General features: G+C 44.5%; 1 protein-coding gene across 3 annotated transcripts in view; it reads left to right on the top strand.

Annotated features, from left to right (window-relative positions):
• Positions 1 to 13,765, top strand: part of LOC124798185 (voltage-dependent calcium channel subunit alpha-2/delta-3) — a 792,806-nt gene that overhangs the window by 682,333 nt on the left and 96,708 nt on the right. The window lies entirely within an intron of this gene.

Here is a 13,765-nt window from a genome sequence, read left to right as displayed (position 1 = left end):
TGGGGGACAGGTCGAAGGAACCAGCGAAGGGCCTGGCGGCGAGGGCGTGATCGTAGGTAAGCTCGACATGGGGTCATTCAACGGAGTGCGTGAGACCAGAGTAGGGGGCAAGGTCAGAGGGGAGCTCGATGATTGGAGCTGGAAGTCACTCGACCAAGTGTGTAAGTCGAACGTGGAGGGAGTGGTCGGAGCATCGTGAGCCACTGAGTGGCGTGGTCATGTCCTGAAGGGGGGTAGAAGCGGGCTCGACATGAGCATGCTTAAGTCTGTTGAGAGAGACTGTAACAGCTGAATCTTTTATCTGGATGTCATAGGTGTTGGCTGAGCGCTGGAGAACTTGGTACGGGCCGGTATATGTAGGTTGGAGGGGAGCACGGACAGTGTCATCTCGGAGCATGACGTACTCGCTATTGTCCAGAGATTTCAGGACGTGAACATTAGGGCAGGACTGGCTGGCAGGCAGAGGGATGTGGGGGTTGATGAAGTGGTGTCTGACATGGTCCACAAAGGAAGGTAAGTCAGGCTGAGGGAGAGAAGCGGAAGGGCTCACAAGTTCGCCAGGGAGGACAATGTTCTGGCCGTATAAGAAACTTGGCCTTTGAGGTCTTCCTTATAGATCGCGCAAATGCCGAGTAGCACAAAGGGAAGGGCCTCCGTCCATAGAGAGTCGTGACATCGAAGAGCCGCCTTGAAAGTGCGGTGCCAGCGCTCAACTAGCCCATTACTTTGCAGGTGATATGCTGTGGTATGGATGCACCAGATGCTGCAATTGTTATAAATCTCGTTGAACAGGGCCGACTCAAATTGTCTGCCCTGGTCAGTCGTGATGGTAGCTGGACACCCGAAACGCAATACCCATGACTCGACGAAAGCTTGAGCAACAGTTTCTGCCATGATATTGGGGGGGGGGGCATCCTCGACCCAGCGATTTGTTTGGTCGATAGACGAGAGAACATAGCAAAAGCTGTTAGAGGGGGGGAAGGGCGGACATTGTCGGGGGGGGGGGGGGGGGGGGGTAAATGTGTGCTCGGGTACTTTACAGCGTTAGCATGCAACGCAGGAGCGTGCCCATTGCTGACAGCCCTTGTTGACATTTCTCCACACAAAGCGCTCCGCTACGAGGCGGGCCGATGCACGAACACCAGGGTGGGGTAAATTATGCAGTGCATTGAAGACAGCTTGACGTAGCGTGGTTGGGATGAGGGGGCATAACGTGCCCGTACTGTCGTCGCACCAGATCTCACCAGAAATGCCAGGGAAGGTGGTGTGAACGAAAAGTAGTGAAGAGGTAGAGTCTGAAATCTGGTTTTGCGTATCCTCGTCGGCAGGTTGGAGGTTAGGCAGTTCAGAAAGGTCTAACAGTGACTGAACGGTGTCTACTCGTGAAAGGAAATCAGCAACTATATTGTCAGCACCCTTTATGTGTCTGACATTGGTGGTGAACTGAGATATGAAGTCCATGTATCTGAAGCGGCGAGGAGGTGGGTCAGCTGGTGGGTTTGTAATGGCTGCAGCCAGGGGTTTGTGGTCTGCTAAAACATAGAAAGGGCGTCCCTCAATGTCAGTCTTAAAATACTTGATCGCTTCATAGACCGCGAGCAACTCCCTGTCAAACGCGGAATATTTCCATTGTGCATTGGTGAGCTTGCGCGAGAAGAACTGCAGAGGCGAAGTTTGGCCGTCGACTGTCTAGCTAAGAACAACGCCGATGGCAGTATCGCTGGTGTCTGTGGTGATGAAAAGCTGCGCATTGGGATGAGGATGCGCGATGGTACAGGCCTCGGCAAGAAGATTTTTGAGGGCAGAGAAAGAGGCAGTCATAGCAGAGGTCCATGGAATGGGCTGAGATCCAGAAGTCTTGGTGCCTGCCAAGGCGTCCGTTAGTGGAGCCTGAATTTCCGCAGCCCGAGGTAGATGATGGCAATAATAATTAACCGTCCCCAGAAAGCGTCGGAGCTCTTTGAATGACGAAGGTCTGGGTAGGTTTAATATTGTTTGTACTTTCTCAGGGGGCAATGAAATGCCGTTGGCAGAGACCCGAAAACCAAGAAAAGTGACAGTGGGTTGATGTAGCTGCAATTTGTCCTGATTGGTCTCGATGCCTGCTGCCGCGAGAGTGTTGATAACAGTTTCCACATGTCGAACGTTGTCCTCGATGGAGGAGCTGAACACAAGAATGTCATCAAGATATGCAAAGCAGAATTTTAGTTTGAATAGCACTTCATTGATGAAGCGTTGCCAGTTCTGGGTTGGGTTTTTCAGACAGAAGGGCATGAATCGAAACTGAAATAACCTGATTGGGGTGGTGATTGCTATCTTCTCGATGTCTTCAGGAGCCATGGGGATCTGGTGGTAGGCCCGTTTGCAATCAATGACAGAGAACGTGGTCGCACCTTCAAGGGAACTGGTAAAGTCGGCAATGTTGGGTACGTGGTGTTGTTGTGGTCTTCAGTCCTGAGACTGGTTTGATGCAGCTCTCCATGCTACTCTATCCTGTGCAAGCTTCTTCATCTCCCAGTACCTACTGCAATCTACATCCTTCTGAATCTGCTTTGTGTATTCATCTCTTGGTATCCCTCTACGATTTTTACCCTCCACGGTGCCCTCCAATGCTAAATTTGTGTTCCCTTGATGCCTCAAAACATGTCCTACCAACCGATCCCTTCTTCTAGTCAAGTTGTGCCACAAACTTCTCTTCTCCCCAATCCTATTCAATACCTCCTCATTAGTTACGTGATCTACCCACCTTATCTTCAGCATTCTTCTGTAGCACCACATTTCGAAAGCTTCTATTCTCTTCTTGTCCAAACTAGTTATTGTCCATGTTTCACTTCCATACATGGATACACTCCATACAAATACTTTCAGAAACGACTTCCTGACACTTAAATCTATACTCGATGTTAACAAATTTCTCTTCTTGAGAAACGCTTTCCTTGCCATTGCCAGTCTACATTTTATATCCTCTCTACTTCGACCATCATCAGTTATTTTGCTCCCCAAATAGCAAAACTCCTTTACTACTTGAAGTGTCTCATTTCCTAATCTAATTCCCTCAGCATCACCCGACTTAATTTGACTACATTCCATTATCCTCGTTTTGCTTTTGTTGATGTTCATCTTATATCCTCCTTTCAAGACACTGTCCATTCCGTTCAATTGCTCTTCCAAGTCCTTTGCTGTCTCTGACAGAATTACAATGTCATCGGCGAACCTCAAAGTTTTTACTTTTTGTCCATGAATTTTAATACCTACTCTGAATTTTTCTTTTGTTTCCTTTACTGCTTGCTCAATATACAGATTGAACAACATTGGGGAGAGGCTACAACCCTGTCTCACTCCTTTCCCAACCACTGCTTTCTTTTCATGCCCCTCGACTCTTATAACTGCCATCTGGTTTCTGTACAAATTGTAAATAGCCTTTCGCTCCCTGTATTTTACCCCTGCCACCTTTAGAATTTGAAAGAGAGTATTCCAGTTAACATTGTCAAAAGCTTTCTCTAAGTCTACAAATGCTAGAAACGTAGGTTTGCCTTTCCTTAATCTTTCTTCTAAGATAAGTCGTAGGGCCAGTATTGCCTCATGTGTTCCAACATTTCTACTGAATCCAAACTGATCTTCCCCGAGGTCGGCTTCGACAAGTTTTTCCATTTGTCTGTAAAGAATTCACGTTAGTATTTTGCAGCTGTGACTTATTAAACTGATAGTTCAGTAATTTTCACATCTGTCAACACCTGCTTTCTTTGGGATTGGAATTATTACATTCTTCTTGAAGTCTGAGGGTATTTTGCCTGTCTGATACATCTTGCTCACCAGATGGTAGAGTTTTGTCAGGACTGGCTCTCCCCAGGCCGTCAATAGTTGTAATGGAATGTTGTCTAATCCCGAGGCCTTGTTTCGACTCAGGTCTTTCAGTGCTCTGTCAAACTCTTCACGCAGTATCGTGTCTCCCATTATGTCTTCATCTACATCCTCTTCCATTTCCATAATATTGTCCTCAAGTATATCGCCCTTGTATAGACCCTCTATATACTCCTTCCACCTTTCTGCCTTCCCTTCTTTGCTTAGAACTGGGTTTCCATCTGAGCTCTTGATATTCATACAAGTGGCTCTCTTCTCTCCAAAGGTCTCTTTAATTTTCCTGTAGGCAGTATCTATCTTACCCCTAGTGAGACAAGCCTCTACATCCTTACATTTGTCGTTTAGCCATCCCTGCTTAGCCATTTTGCACTTCCTGTCGATGTCATTTTTGAGACGTTTGTATTCCTTTTTGCCTGCTTCATTTACTGCATTTTTATATTTTCTCCTTTCATCAATTAAATTCAATATTTCTTCTGTTACCCAAGGATTTCTATTAGCCCTCGTCTTTTTACCTACTTGATCGTCTGCTGCCTTCACTACTTCATTCCTCTGAGCTACCCATTCTTCTGCTACTGTATTTCTTTCCCCCATTCCTGTCAATTGTTCCCTTATGCTCTCCCTGAAACACTGTACAACCTCTGGTTCTTTCAGTTTATCCAGGTCCCATCTCCTTAAATTCCCACCTTTTTGCAGTTTCTTCAGTCAATCTGCAGTTCATAACCAATAGATTGTGGTCAGAATCCACATCTGCCCCAGGAAATGTCTTACAATTTAAAACCTGATTCCTAAATCTCTGTCTTACCATTATATAATCTATCTGATACCTTTTAGTATCTCCAGGATTCTTCCATGTATACAACCTTCTTTTATGATTCTTGAACCAAGTATTAGCTATGATTAAGTTATGCTCTGTGCAAAATTCTACAAGGCGGCTTCCTCTTTCATTCCTTCCCCCCAATCCATATTCACCTACTATGTTTCCTTCTCTCCCTTTTCCTACTGACGAATTCCAGTCACCCATGACTATTAAATTTTCGTCTCCCTTCACTACCTGAATAATTTCTTTTATTTCATCATACATGTCATCAATTTCTTCATCATCTGCAGAGCTAGTTGGCATATAAACTTGTACTACTGTAGTAGGCATGGGCTTCATGTCTATCTTGGCCACAATAATACGTTCACTATGCTGTTTGTAGTACCTAACCCGCACTCCTATTTTTTTATTCATTATTAAACCTACTCCTGCATTACTCCTATTTGATTTTGTATTTATAACCCTGTAATCACCTGACCAAAAGTCTTGTTCCTCCTGCCACCGAACTTCACTAATTCCCACTATATCTAACTTTAACCTATCCATTTCCCTTTTTAAATTTTCTAACCTACCTGCCCGATTAAGGGATCTGACATTCCACGCTCCGATCCGTAGAACGCCAGTTTTCTTTCTCCTGATAACGACGTCCTCCTGAGTAGTCCCCGCCCGGAGATCCGAATGGGGGACTATTTTACCTCCGGAATATTTTACCCAAGAGGACGCCATCATCATTTAATCATACAGTAAAGCTGCATGTCCTTGGGAAAAATTACGGCTGTAGTTTGCCCTTGCTTTCAGCCGTTCGCAGTACCAGCACAGCAAGGCCGTTTTGGTTAATGTTACAAGGCCAGATCAGTCAATCATCCAGTCTGTTGCCCCTGCAACTACTGAAAAGGCTGCTGCCCCTTTTCAGGAACCACATGTTTGTCTGGTCTCTCAACAGATACCCCTCCGTTGTGGTTGCACCTACGGTACGGCCATCTGTATCACTGAGGCACGCAAGCCTCCCCACCAACGGCAAGGTCCACGGTTCATTGGGGGGGGGGGGGGGGGGGGGGGCCATACGTGGTAGGTGTACATAATTGTTCGTGCATTTAGTCGACGATGGTCTGCGCACATGCACCAGGACACGTCTTCCTTGGGTGTCATATGTATGGGCGTAAACCAGCTACTGGCAGAGGGCTCAATGACGCCAGAGATTAGTAGTTCAGAAATATCATTGTTAAGCTCGGGGAGGCGCTTGGGACAAAGTCAATGTGGTATACTGGAGATCGGGGGGCCTGGCATGAGGCGAAGCTTGTGAACCGATCCATTGGTGACGACGGAAATGTTGCCGGCAGCACAGGAGGTGGTTTGTTTACAATATGTGGCAGGCGGGGCAGGCGAGGCAAGGTGTGGTGCTCAGAGCCGAGGCGGCGAAGTGTACCAGGAGTCAACGTGATAGGATTTCCGCCGGCCCGAAGCAGTGGCATCATGGTCGGGAGACTCCATAGAGCTCATGAAGCGTTAGTGAGTCCATTGTCTGAGGGGACGGCCTGTTGCAGCATGGTCGTGGCCGAAACGCTTGGCGCGAGTGCACTGTTTGCGTTGTCAGTGGCGGTCGCATGGCGGCGCGCGTGAGCCAAAGTTGCATTGTTTGAGGTGCTGTCCACGAGGGGCGGGGTAGGACCTCACAGTTCAGTAACACGTGACACTCGACGCGCATGCACACTTGTGTCCAGCCGAGTGTCAAACACTGCTGTGTTAGGAGGGTGTGGCCCTGCAGAACTGTCAGTACAAGTTGTGGCAGTCTTGATAGCACAGTTGCGAGGGGTAACGGGAGGTAAACATATGGAGGCTCGACTGCTGGGATTGCAAGCAGATTCGCCGCACTTACTGACCTTGCTTTCTTCTTGCTGTAGTGTCTGTAATTTCTTTGCTGCATCGGAGAGCTGGAGCTGTGTTTCGTGGAGCCGGACGGAGAGCGACGTGTTCAAGCTCAACAAGGCACTTATGCGTGGTTTCTTGTAACGTCGTCAACAGAGACAACTATGTACGGATGAGATCAGCCCGGACCGTTGTGTCACAGGGTGGGTTGCTCGATGGAGCACAGGGGAAGTGAGTCTTGTACGGATGGTGAAACACAGTGTTTCTCACTAGGTCCGGTGAAAGTTTGTATTGTCACAAGAAGTCAATGCCTAATATAGGTTCGTCAATTTCGCACACTAAAAAAGTCCACTCGAGTTTGCAGTTTGCAGAGAGTGAGACAATGTGTGAAGTTGAATCTGAGCATTGTAGGTTCGTTGAATTCATGGCTTGCAGTGAAGTATGATGAGGGCGGATGTTCGACGATGCTAAGGACATGGGCAGCAGTGAAACATCGGCACCTGTGTCCACTAGAAAAATGTGTCGTGATGACATGTCTTTAATGTAAAGTCATCCACAATTATCCAGTCGTTCACGGATGGAATGTAGCACTGTGGGGTGCCTGTCATGTTGTGCGCAGGAGGTGTTTGGGAAGTAGCAGGGTGGTCTGCAGTTCCGTGCCGCCTCACCAAACTGTGTGTGGAAGTAACAGTACGGATGGTGCAGTTGCATTCCTGCGGAATGTTCGTTGCCAGTGGCGGTGGCCAAGGTTCGGTGGTCACAGCAGGCTCAGTGGGTGGAGCCGGTGACGTCCCAGTAGCTTGCTTACTGCTTTCTGGAGCGAGCGGAATGATCGGCACAGTGCGGCCCCGGCCACGTCCGGCCGCAGGACGATGAGCCTGAACCTGAGACTTGTCAGGTAGGTAGTGGCTGGCAAAATAGAGCAGCGATGCATCGTGTAGCTTGTCAGCAGTTGTCACTGTTTGCTCGACAGGTTTGGGATGCCTCTGAGCCAGAGCAAAGCGGATGTGAGGAGATAGTTTATCTGACCAGATGGCGAGGAGAACTGTGTCAGAGAGTAGATTAGCACTGACCAGGGCGCATAGCTGTCTCCAGAGTTGGGAAGGTCTGTCGTTGCCTAGTTGCTCGACGTGGAGCACTTGCGGTATTGCTGCCTCAGTTGAGCGTGCAAGCCGACGTAGAACTGTCTCTTTGGCTAGAGTGTACCAGGTAGATGAGTCCAGGGTGTCGACCAGGTCAGCAATCAAGCACAGAATCCTGATTGACTCGGCGAGTTTGTAATGGTTGAACACTACATCCGCAATTTTGAACCAGGTAGTTGCTCTGTCGGGATTAAATGACGGCAGCATCTGTAAGCGTTGTATAATGTTCGGAAAAACAGGTTGAGTTCAATTCGTTGGGGCACTGCCTGAAACTAGCTGTTGTTGGTGTAGTACTCCAGGCGAGTGTGCCTCTCGGGGATGTGGCGATGACGGCTGGTCAGGTGGCAGCGTGAAGGTGACACGTTGTGGTTGAGCTCTATCCGTCGATACGCGGAAGGCCTATGCGGGTGAGACATCATAATGTGTCGATTACGGTTGCGGAAGCTCAACACATTGCGGTTCTGTTCGGATTGACGTGTCACAGAAGGCTGACGCGGATGAGGCACTGGGATGTGCCGAGAACGGTATTGGAAGCTCGACTGGAGCCAGCGCGGGGGTGACAGGTGAGAAAAAGTTCAAAGTTTGAGAACGTGTGTTAGTCCGCGGAAAGCTCGATGTATGATCAGAGCCGGGGCCACCTGTGTTGCAGGGAGGCTGGAGAGATGCGGGCTGTCCAGAAGCACAGTGTGGGAAATGATGTTGAACGTCGGACTGAATGTGTGAATGTTCACTGTTCGCAGTCACTCCATGCAAAACGGTGTGCGGATAATGCGAACGTTGTGGCACAAAACACTGAGGTATAGCAGTGGGACAGAGATGGAGGTCAGGCACAGATATCAAGTTATTGTTCCTGTTGCAGACTGAGGTATTTAAGCAGGAAGGCATGTGCTGATGCTTGACCGAGGCAGGCACGGGAGTGGTCGGATGCTGAGGAGGTTGACCTGTGAACAAAGCAGTTCTGGCCACGTGGCAGGAATCCACGTGGTACTGCACAGACTGCGGCGTGGCAAATCGTTGTCGTGGCGGTGGTAGGTTGTCCAACGAATCATTTGCAGAAATCGGCATTGGTCCCGCACTGCACGGAGATCAGTAAGAGGTAACTGCACCGTCGATGAGGGAGGGCACATGTGGTGGGAACAAAGGCGTCAGATAGCCAGAGACATGCACACTCCTAACCTCAGTTATTGTTGCAGGCTCGAAAACTTATTGTTGCAGGCTCGAAAACGTCTGGCGAAATCGGCGTAATCGGCGAGTGAGAGGCATCGTGTTGCATCCCAGGTGGGTGTACATTGCCCGCAACACGATGCATGTCGATCACAAAATCTGGCGTAAGACGTTGGGCCGAAGTCATTGTTCAAATGCTATGTCGAATTAATACACGCGAACATAACCGACGCGGAGGCCACGGACACAGTAAAATGACAAAAACGGAGGACGTTACAAATTGGGGTCACCAGTGAGGGAGAAGTTCGGGTCGGTTACACCGAACAATACTCCCATTTTACAGTAGTTCATTTATTCACATCTTTACACAAGCAAGGCTTATGCAGAACTAACATGGCAGAGCTGCACAAAGATAATGTTTAGCTTAGTTCAAAGACGATACTCAGATCGATACTGGTGTCGACCTCATCAGTGCCACGGACCCTTTCCTGCACAACCAGACTTATGAGGACATTCATTCAAATCATCCATGTCCCAGTATGATACCTGATCCATCAGTAGTTGGCACACATCAAGGAAGGTTGCTGACACCATGTGTGCTGAGTTGTGGGATGTGAAAGCTGATTTTGGGACAGGACAGCTGATAGCGTGTGACTGACAAGTAGTTCATTCAAAGCAGGTGTTACTAGCTCATTGACGTCCTGTTGTGGTCGCACAATTGTGGGTAATGATTGAGGTGTTCTCTGAAAGACCAATGATTAAACAACTGGCGACCAGCAGGAAAATGTCTACATTCATTGTGCAGCCTCAAGGTGGATTAGCTTGCTGCAAGCCAGGTTTAGTGAAAAGTAGCCCAGAGTCATGGACATCCTGATGCCCATGATTGACAGTGAGAGCATACACTGTCCTGGGGGTGCACTGGGCTACCTGAAACTATTATGATAAAATGTAATAGGCTCATTATTGTTCTTGATCCACATTAGTGACCTAATTGATAATTTTAATTGCAATTTTAAAGTTTTTGCAGATGACATAGCTACCTTCGAGGAAGTTCTGTATGGTAAGAACCGCAGTAACATCCAGTTAGATCTTGACAGAATAATAAACTGGTGGAGTGTTTGACACCCAGCTCTCTCATTGTAGACAAATGCAAAGTTATACACTTCACAAATTTAAAAGCATGATGTCCTTAGACTACAGAATTAGTGAGTTGCAACTAGAGGTCACCATCATGTTGTATAAATATTGGAAAGGATGTGTGGAGATATGATGTGGAACAACCATATAGACTTAGTTGCCAGTAAAGTAAATAGCAAGCTATGATTGATTGTTAGACTGCTGGAAGTTTGCAGTTTGTCTACAAAAGAAATTGTTTGCAAAACACATGTTAACCCATATATGAAGACTTCTCAATGCATGGAACTCATATCTGGTTGGACTAACAAAAGGCATAGAGAACATACAAAGAAGGACGAATTGTCAAAGGCTTTTTTGGCCGGTGATGCACTTTAACAGGCACGTTAAAGAACATTAATGAATTGCTGTTCACAGAAAGACACCATACATCTCATGAGAAATTGCATAGAAAACTTCAAGAAATGTGGAGAAACAATGATAACTCTTCAGCTCTGTATATACGTATGCTGCAGTGATAGGGCAGATAAAATTAGCCAAATAACAACTCACAAAGAAGTGTACTAGTAGTCATTCTCCCCATGATCTATCCATGAAAGGAATGCGAAGAAATCTTAAAATATGTGGAACAGGGAGAAACTTTTAATATATGGTACAATAAAAGTTATCCTCTACTATGCAGCTCACTCTGATTTGCAGATTATGGACTTAGATGTAGATGTCATTCCTGATGTTGGTGCCTGTAGCATCCCAGTGAAAATGACTGTACAAGAAAGCCAAGGTAGGCACATGTTACTGTAAACAGTTTATAGTGGTGCCATGCTGCAAACAGGGGAACACCTGCAGTTTCACTCCATGATGGCAGCCATCGACTGTCCAGGTTCAGAAGGCTTTCAGAATGGCAGCTAAATGCCCAGCTGTGGTCTGTATAGCATACCATTTCTTGCGAGAAAGTCCATACGAATCATTCACCCTCACCATTCATTAAAAGGTGGAACATTACCAATGAATGAAGATGGTTCCATTGCATGCAGAGAAATCATGTTCTAAATTTATTGGTGAGCCCTGGTAAAATGTTTGTAATGGTAGTGACTAATGGTCTCTTTATTATTGGTTTTTCTTTAAGGTTTTGTTTGTCACTTCTGTAGTAGCAGCTTAGGAGTAGAAGGAAGAAAGATTTTGGTTTAACAAGACAGTGCAGATGAGAACATAAGAGACAGAGCACAAGTTTAGATTGGCAAAGGGTGAGAAGAAAATTGGCCATGTCCATTTCAAACACACCATCCCTCATTGGCCTAAAGTAATTTAAGGAAACCATGATAAATCTAAATCTGGATGTCAAGGCAGGGATTTAAACTGCCATTCTCCCAAATGCAAGCCCAGTGTTGTACTGCCATCTTCCTTGGTGCTGCTGTAGCGTACACATTTAACACACAACTTTAGCTGAAGAAGGCACCCACAACCACTAACCACATGTTGTGCATGAAAGGGTCTAGAAATCTTTGTAGGTTCTCCTTCGCAGAAAGTAACAGCATGAATATCTGTAGTAGTGCTTGCTGAAACAAATATTTTAAAATTACAGTCTGTATGTGTTAAACAGTTTTTAAAGTATTTATCTGGTGTAGTCTTATATGGAAGTTCAACATGAACCATAAGCAGTTCAGACAAAAGGAGAATAGATGCTTTTGAAATATGGTGATACAGATGAATGTTGAAGATTAGATGGATAGTTGAGTAGCTGCTGAGGAGGTACTAAATTGAATTGAAGAGAAAGTAAATTTAAGGCACACTGAAACAGAGAATGAGTTGATAAGACATGTCCTGAGTCATCAAGGAATCACAAATTAGGTAATGGATGGAAGCGTGCAGAGTAAAGCCTTTGTAGTTCCTGTGGCATATGCATACTTATACACCACAGTTTTGGTGAACTGTATGTTGCATTTAGACTGTGGTTTTGACCCATACTATGTATGGTAAAACACACTGTTGAGCATTTTCCATTAGCTTTTTTCTTTTTTTATGTTAAAAAACAGATATTTAGAGGGAAAAAAAGCTAGTTAATCTGACTGGATGTAGCTACCAAACTATCCTCCAATTTTGGAGCCTTTTATTCAGTTTTATAAACTGTTTAATATACTATTTTCCATTTAGCATTATGGATCATTCATTTTTATTGTTTTTGTGATTATTTTTCTTGTATTATGTCTTTTTAATCATGTTGTGTGGTCTTCTGTCAAAAGACTGATTTGATGCAGCTCTCCGTCATGCTAGTCTTAATCATACTTCCATAGGAACTATGATGTAGTTATGCATTCTAATTTGAACTACAGTGGAAAAAAAACAATGGTATGAGGATTGGTGTGAACTTGTTTAATATTAGTAGTGTGTGTGTGTGTGTGTGTGTGTGTGTGTGTGTGTGTGTGTGTGTGTGTGTGACACTGACTACCAGCCAGGATCATGCTGAAAGTCATCTAATTTTAGTATTTTATTCTTCAAAAGGTTCTTTGATGTTGTTTCTCTGTAGTTCATTTCTTATTTTTGTAGTCCACACTATTGTTGGTTTCTTTTTCCAGAAAGACAGGAATATTTTCTTATTTAGCACATTCTCATGGAGAGTTGCCCAAAGAAGATTAGTCTTTACTTTGCCCATTACTTGTTGTATTTTGTCTATATCTTTGTAAATTGCCTCATTACCTTTCATTTTCTAGTCATGTGCAGTCTGTATTGCAACCAATATTTTTGTAGTACTCTGTCTCTTAAGTGCCTCTATTCTGTCCAGCTTATAATTCATTGTTAAGTATTCACATACATATAAACATCCTGGTCTTACCATTGTGGTACAGAGTTTTAATTTTGCTTTTCTAGATATGCATTTCTTGTGCAGATATTTTTTTTTAAACCACATATTCTTTTCATTGTATTAACTCTTGCATCTATTGCAAATCTTTCTGGTCCATTGTGCTATATAGTTTCTCAAAGATATTTAAATTTGCCAACTCACTCTATTTTGCCTAAATGTGTTTCTACGTATTTTGGTAGGCTTTTTGTCATAAATTTTGTTTTTTCTACTGAAATTTTGAGACAAGCACTGTTCATTATTTTTTCCAGAATATTTATTTACATAACTACTTCAGTCATACTTTTTGAAAGTGTTGGAAAATCATCTGCTAAAGCCAGGTAGTTTTATCTTAATTCCATTTTTTTTCCTTCCCAAAATTATTGGTTCAATTTTGTAATATCTTAGCTCCAAATTCCTGACCGTTACAATTTTTTTTTCTAAGAACAGTTAAATAGTAAAGGTATTTAAGACCAGTTTTTATTTCAAAGGGCTGAGATACTTCTCCCATGAATTTCACTTTAGATATAATATTTGATAGAATTTCAACCATTATATATGCTGTTACTGCATTAAGTCCAAAATCCATAATGGAGTTATCTATTGTTTCTCTGTCTACTCAACCAAATACTTTTTGGATACCAATAAATAATATTATTACAGGTTTAATGGCTAACATGCAGTGGTGAATTATTGATTTTAAGTTAAGAATCTGTTCTGTGCAAGACCTTCCCTTTTGCCTTAGTTTCTTCAATTCTGTTCAGGAGATTTTTGATGATATTTTGGTTTGTACTGACAGAAGTGACACATTTCTGTACTTGTTGACATTTTGTTTGTCTACCTTGGTATGTGGTGGGTGAATTAATGTTCTTTTCCACTCTTCTGGATTCTTTTCTGTTTTCCAAATGTTATTGAAAAGCAAGTGTAGATCTCTTATAATCTTTG

This window comes from Schistocerca piceifrons, chromosome 5 (genome assembly GCF_021461385.2).
Source record: "Schistocerca piceifrons isolate TAMUIC-IGC-003096 chromosome 5, iqSchPice1.1, whole genome shotgun sequence".
In the NCBI taxonomy this organism is placed as follows: Eukaryota; Metazoa; Arthropoda; class Insecta; order Orthoptera; family Acrididae; genus Schistocerca; species Schistocerca piceifrons.
Note: the sequence above shows the minus strand (reverse complement) of the source record. Positions and strands in the feature narration are given on the sequence as shown.